The 5000-nt window shown below is 44.7% G+C and overlaps 1 protein-coding gene across 10 annotated transcripts in view; it reads left to right on the top strand.

The window, feature by feature from the left end:
* Positions 1 to 4711: 4711 nt before the first annotated feature.
* The window catches only part of r (carbamoyl-phosphate synthetase 2, aspartate transcarbamylase, and dihydroorotase rudimentary), a 160119-nt gene continuing 159830 nt past the window's right edge, over positions 4712 to 5000 (top strand). For 4 of the 10 annotated variants that reach the window (XM_070133105.1, XM_070133107.1, XM_070133106.1 and 1 more), the window contains exon 1: positions 4713 to 4947. The gene's annotated coding sequence lies outside the window, so the exon portion shown is untranslated. Of the gene's footprint in view, positions 4948 to 5000 lie in introns of all 10 variants that reach the window. The other 6 variants (XM_070133102.1, XM_070133103.1, XM_070133109.1 and 3 more) reach the window with 3 other exon arrangements.

Here is a 5000-nt window from a genome sequence, read left to right on the forward strand (position 1 = left end):
AAAGCAACAAGAGAGGCTGTTTTATTTATCTATTTATCTATTTATTATTTTTTTCTTATTATTTACATAATTGGCGTTTCATACCAATGTCAAACGCAGCAATAGTGGCTGTTTATCTTTTTTATTTATCTTTTTCTTTTTCTTTTTACAGATTTGGCGCTTCATACCATTTTTATTTATCTATTTATTATTATCTATTTATTTATTTATTATTTATTTATTTATTTATTATCTATTTATCTATTTATTATTTTTTTCTTTTAACAGAATTGGCGTTTCATACCAATGTCAAAGGCAGCAAGAGAGGCTGTTTTATTTATTTATTTATTTATCTATTTATTATTATTTTCTTCTTTTTTACAGAATTGGCGCTTCATACCATTTTTATTTATCTATTTATCTATTTATCATTATCTATTTATCTATCTTTTATCTATTTATCTATTTATTATCTATTTATTATCATTTTTTCTTTTTACAGAATTGGCTCCATACCATTATTATTATTATTATCTATTTATTATCATTTTTTTCTTTTTACAGAATTGGGGTTTCATACCATTTTTAGTTATCTATTTATCTATTTATTATTATCTGTTTATCTATTTATTATCATTTTTTCTTTTTACAGCATTGGCGTTTCATACCGATGTCAAAGGCGGCGAGAGAGGCTGGTTCGCATAATGCTCTCTGGTCGGAAATTGATTTTCGCGGCGGCTGGTGAGGCCGTCCGGGGCGACAGAGGTTTACCTTTAAAAAGTAACGGGGATTTTGATCTCTGCCTGTCTGTTCGGTTAATTTTTTTTTCTCGTTTTTCTGTTTTTTGGTTCTCTTTTCTCGTTCGTATTGTTAGTTATTGTTTTTTTCTGTTTGTTACTGTTTTTTTTGTTTGTTTCTCGCTCCTACGTACGTTCTTTTACCTCCTATTCCCACCTTCTTTCCCTCCCTCCCTCTTCCCTTCTCCCACTCCTTCCTTCTTTTCCTTCCCTTTACCTCCCTCCTCCTTTTTCTCCCTCTTCCTCCATCCTCCCCTTCCCTCCTTTCCCTCCCTCCCACTCCCTTTCTATCCCTCACCCTCCCTCCTCCTCCCTTTCCCTCCTTTCCCTCCCCCTTCTCTTTCCCCCACTCCTTCCTTCCTTTCCCTCCCTCTCTCTCCCTCCTCCTTGCCGTTCCTCCTCTTCCCCTTCCCTCCCTTCCCCTCCCCCTTCCCCCTTTCCCTCCTCCCTCCTCCTCCCCTTCCCTCCCTCCCTCCTCCTCCCCTTCTCTCCTTTCCCTCCTTCCTCCTCCCACCCTTCCCTCCCTCTCCCTCCCTCCTCTCTTCCCTCATTTCCCTCCTTCCTCCTCCCACCCTTCCCTCCCTCTCCCTCCCTCCTCCCTTCCCTCCTTTCCCTCCTCCCTCTTCCTCCCCCTCCCTCCCTTCCCCTTCCCCCTTATCCTTATCTTCCGTTATTCACAAAACGTTCAAAATGGTTTCTTGTCACGCAGGGAACGAGGCGGCAAATAATCACGACATGCAACTTAGGTGTCTCGGCGTGTCTGTTTTCTTCTTCTTCTTCTTTCTTTCTTTCTTTGTGTGTGTGTTTGTGTGTGTGTGTGTTTGTGCGTGCGTGTGTGCGCGTGTGTGTGTGTGTGTGTGTTTGTGTGTGTTTGTGTGTGTTTGCTTGTTTGTTTGTGTGTGTGTGTGTTTGTGTGTGTATGTGTTTGTGTGTGTATGTGTGTTTGTGTGTGTGTGTGTGTTTGTATGTGTGTGTGTTTGTGTATGTGTGTGTGTTTGTGCGTGTGTGTGTGTGTGTGTGTGTGTGTTTGTGTGTGTGTGTTTGTGTGTTTGCTTGTTTGTGTGTGTGTGTGTGTTTGTGTGTGTGTGATTCTGTCTGTCTGTTGTTCTATCTTTTTCTCACTCTGTGTGTCTTTCTGTTTCTGTCTGTCTATCTGTCTGTCTCTGTGTCTGTCTGTGTGCGTATGCATCTCTCTCTTTCTGTCTATATGTCTGTCTGTCTGTCTATCTGTCTCTCTCTCCCTCCCTCTCCCTCTCGCTTTCTCTCTCTCTCTCTTCTATTCTTCTTATTCCTCTGTATATCTTTACATTTCTTGAATGACGCTTAATAGAAATAAATATTATATCTCCTCGTTATGGTATCGCTTCTAATTGAATTCGTCATCATCAACCGTAGATTTTAAAATGCATTTTAAAAAATCGAATTCATTCATTAATCTACCTATGCATTCACTCGTTCATCCATCTCTTTATCATTTTACCTTTTATTTTATTTATTCATGATTTTATTTATTCATTCCATGTCGGTCGCATCTCGTCATGTTTCGTGCCGCGCGGGCGTCTCTCGCGTTTTCTGCCCGAACCGATCAGAATGTCGACGCCGGTGACAAATTACTTTTTGGCCGTTGCATGTCGGACGCTTCTCGTCACTTCTTTTCTTCATTTCTCTACTCCTTTCTTTTCTTGTTCTTATTTCTCTTTTCTTTCTTTTTTTTTGTTCTTTATTCTTTTGTACTTGTGATCTCTTGTTTCCCTCTTTTTACTTCGGTTATCTTTTTTTTTATTATTATTTCTTTATCTGATTTCGATTTTTGTTTATTTCTCATCTCTTCAGATTCTCTTTTCCTCCTTTCGCTTCTCTTCTCTTCTTCTTTTATCTATTCTTTTCTCCTCTCCTCCTTTTCTGTCCTCTTGTTTTCTCTCCTCTCTGACTTGAATGTACTTTTTATGTTTTTTTCTTTCGTAAACATGCAATAACTTCATCATCTCCATTAACATTATTGTAGTCCTAACCTCGTCACACACGTGGTCTCACCCTAGAACTGCCTCCAGATGGCAACACCCTTCACTATACAATATATATGGGTGTGTATTTCCAACCTCACGCACCTTTTAGTTCGATAACCACAGCTGTCCCCTTTTTTCCCCTCCCCCTCTACCCTAAGCTCTCAACCCCACCTCCCTGCCCCTCCTTTCAACCCACCATTACACCCCCCCTTCTTTCAATCCCCTACCCCCTACCTCCCCTACAGGTAATCATGTCCCCTTTTCTCCCGTAAGTAGAAAAGGTAAGAACGAAAATGAATATTTACACGATACAAGAAATGTATTCGACCGGTTTCGAATATATATCTTGGTCAGAAATACACATTCGAAGCCGGCCAAATACATCTCTCGTATTGTGAAGATATTCATTCTTATTTATACATTTTCTACATTTGTCAAGGGGAATATGGTCCTTTCCCCTTTCTCTCCCTTTTCCCTTCAACCCCTTTCTCTTCTCCCTTTCACCCATTGGCCCTTTCCTTTCTCTCTTCAACTCACTACCCCCTACCCTTCTGGTCAATCCACCAACCCCTCCCTCCCTCCTCCCCAACCCCTAGTCCCTTCTCCTCCCCCCCTTCAATCCACCCTGGCCTCCCCACCCCTTCAGCCCCCTCCCACCTCCCCAACCCGAGTCTCCTTCCCCTTAGCCCCCCTGTCCTATTCCTCCCCCCTCCCCCCTACCCACAAGGACACACAACCTACAACGTAAACACTACTTTCCCTTCAGCTTGGCTCGCTCATGTACCTTTAAGACATACGCTAAGGAGGTTCACTGGGGTTCAAGGAGATGCAAGGAGGGTCAAAGAAGTTCAAGGGGGTTCAAGATGATTCGAAGGGGTTCACTGAGGTACAAAGTACAAAGAGGATCATAGAAGTTCAAGGGGGTTCAAGAAGATTCGGAGATTCACTGAGGTTCAAAAAGGATCATAGATGTTCAAAAAGGATCGTGGGGGTTCACGATCATTCGAGAGGGGTTTATGGACGTTCGTTAAGGACCTTCAACTCGGGATTTGATGATGCTTATGTTCATGATTCGGAAATACTCCAAGTGCATGAAGATCGACTCTGTAGATCATTATGTCTTTCTGTTTTCTGAAAGGATTGTTTAGGATATGAAGTTTCCTTTGCTATTTCACGTTTTTTTTTTTCATTTCTTATATTTTCTCTATTTTTTCTCTATACGATTTCGGTCTGTCTGTCTGTCTATTGGTCTGTCTCTGGCTCAGTCTGTATGCTTCTCTCTCTCTCTCACTTATTCACGCCCTCTCTATCTGTCTATCATCTTCTTAACGGAACTCGACCAGGCAGCGTCAGTCACTCCCTGTCAGTCAATCACGAGATCGATTGTATGGTTCCCTCAGTCTTTGCAACATTAATGGCCCTTCGAGTCACGTGCTCAGGGCTGTCATTTCTGCGACAGTGTTATGCGCTTCGGTGGCCTTTCCCGATTAATGTTCGGGGCCATGGATGTACACGTGTGCACTAATATAGGGATTAGCGTACATTTCCCGAGGTCCCCGTTCTGGCTTCGGGGTGTCCTGCAGCGGTACTTTTCTCTTCGGTCACTCTGGTGAAAAGTACACCAAAATCAGGGAAAAGTATGAATGACTCGACCACGTGCCGAGGCAGCGACGTCCGATGCGGAGATCCTCAGGTTGGCCTCCGGTGGGCGGGACTTCGGCGCAACTCGGGGCGGGCAAAGGTCGCTCTCCGTCGTTCAAGCCGCCCTCTTTTGCCCACCTGAGGGGCGAGCGGGCAAGCAGCCGTATCTTCGAAGGCCGCCGTGCCTCCATCGCGGCGAATGAATGCCGGTAATTAGGCTAACTTTCATTGGCACCCCTTCCCGGCACCGAGTAACGATCGCGGAGGGCCGGGCGGGCCTCAGCGCCACAGAGAACGGCGGGCGCGCGGCCCTTAGTGCTCTCCGCGACGCGATCGTGGCTGGTGGCAAGGCTCAGGCCCCGCGCTGCTCCCCCCGTCGCTCCTGGTCCGCGCTCACGCCTTCTCGCACCAAGAGCTCCTGCAGGACTCTCCACGGCCGCCGAAGGAGACCATGCTAGAGAGCGGCCCGCAGCGCTCGCTCTCAAGTTCCGTGTCGCGAGAACTCACCGCGTAGGCTGACTGAGGTAAGGAGGGAGGATGCTTTGAATAAGGATTTTTCAAGTGCCAGCGGTGCAGT

The sequence above is a fragment of the Penaeus vannamei genome, chromosome 18 (genome assembly GCF_042767895.1).
Source record: "Penaeus vannamei isolate JL-2024 chromosome 18, ASM4276789v1, whole genome shotgun sequence".
In the NCBI taxonomy this organism is placed as follows: domain Eukaryota; kingdom Metazoa; phylum Arthropoda; class Malacostraca; order Decapoda; family Penaeidae; genus Penaeus; species Penaeus vannamei.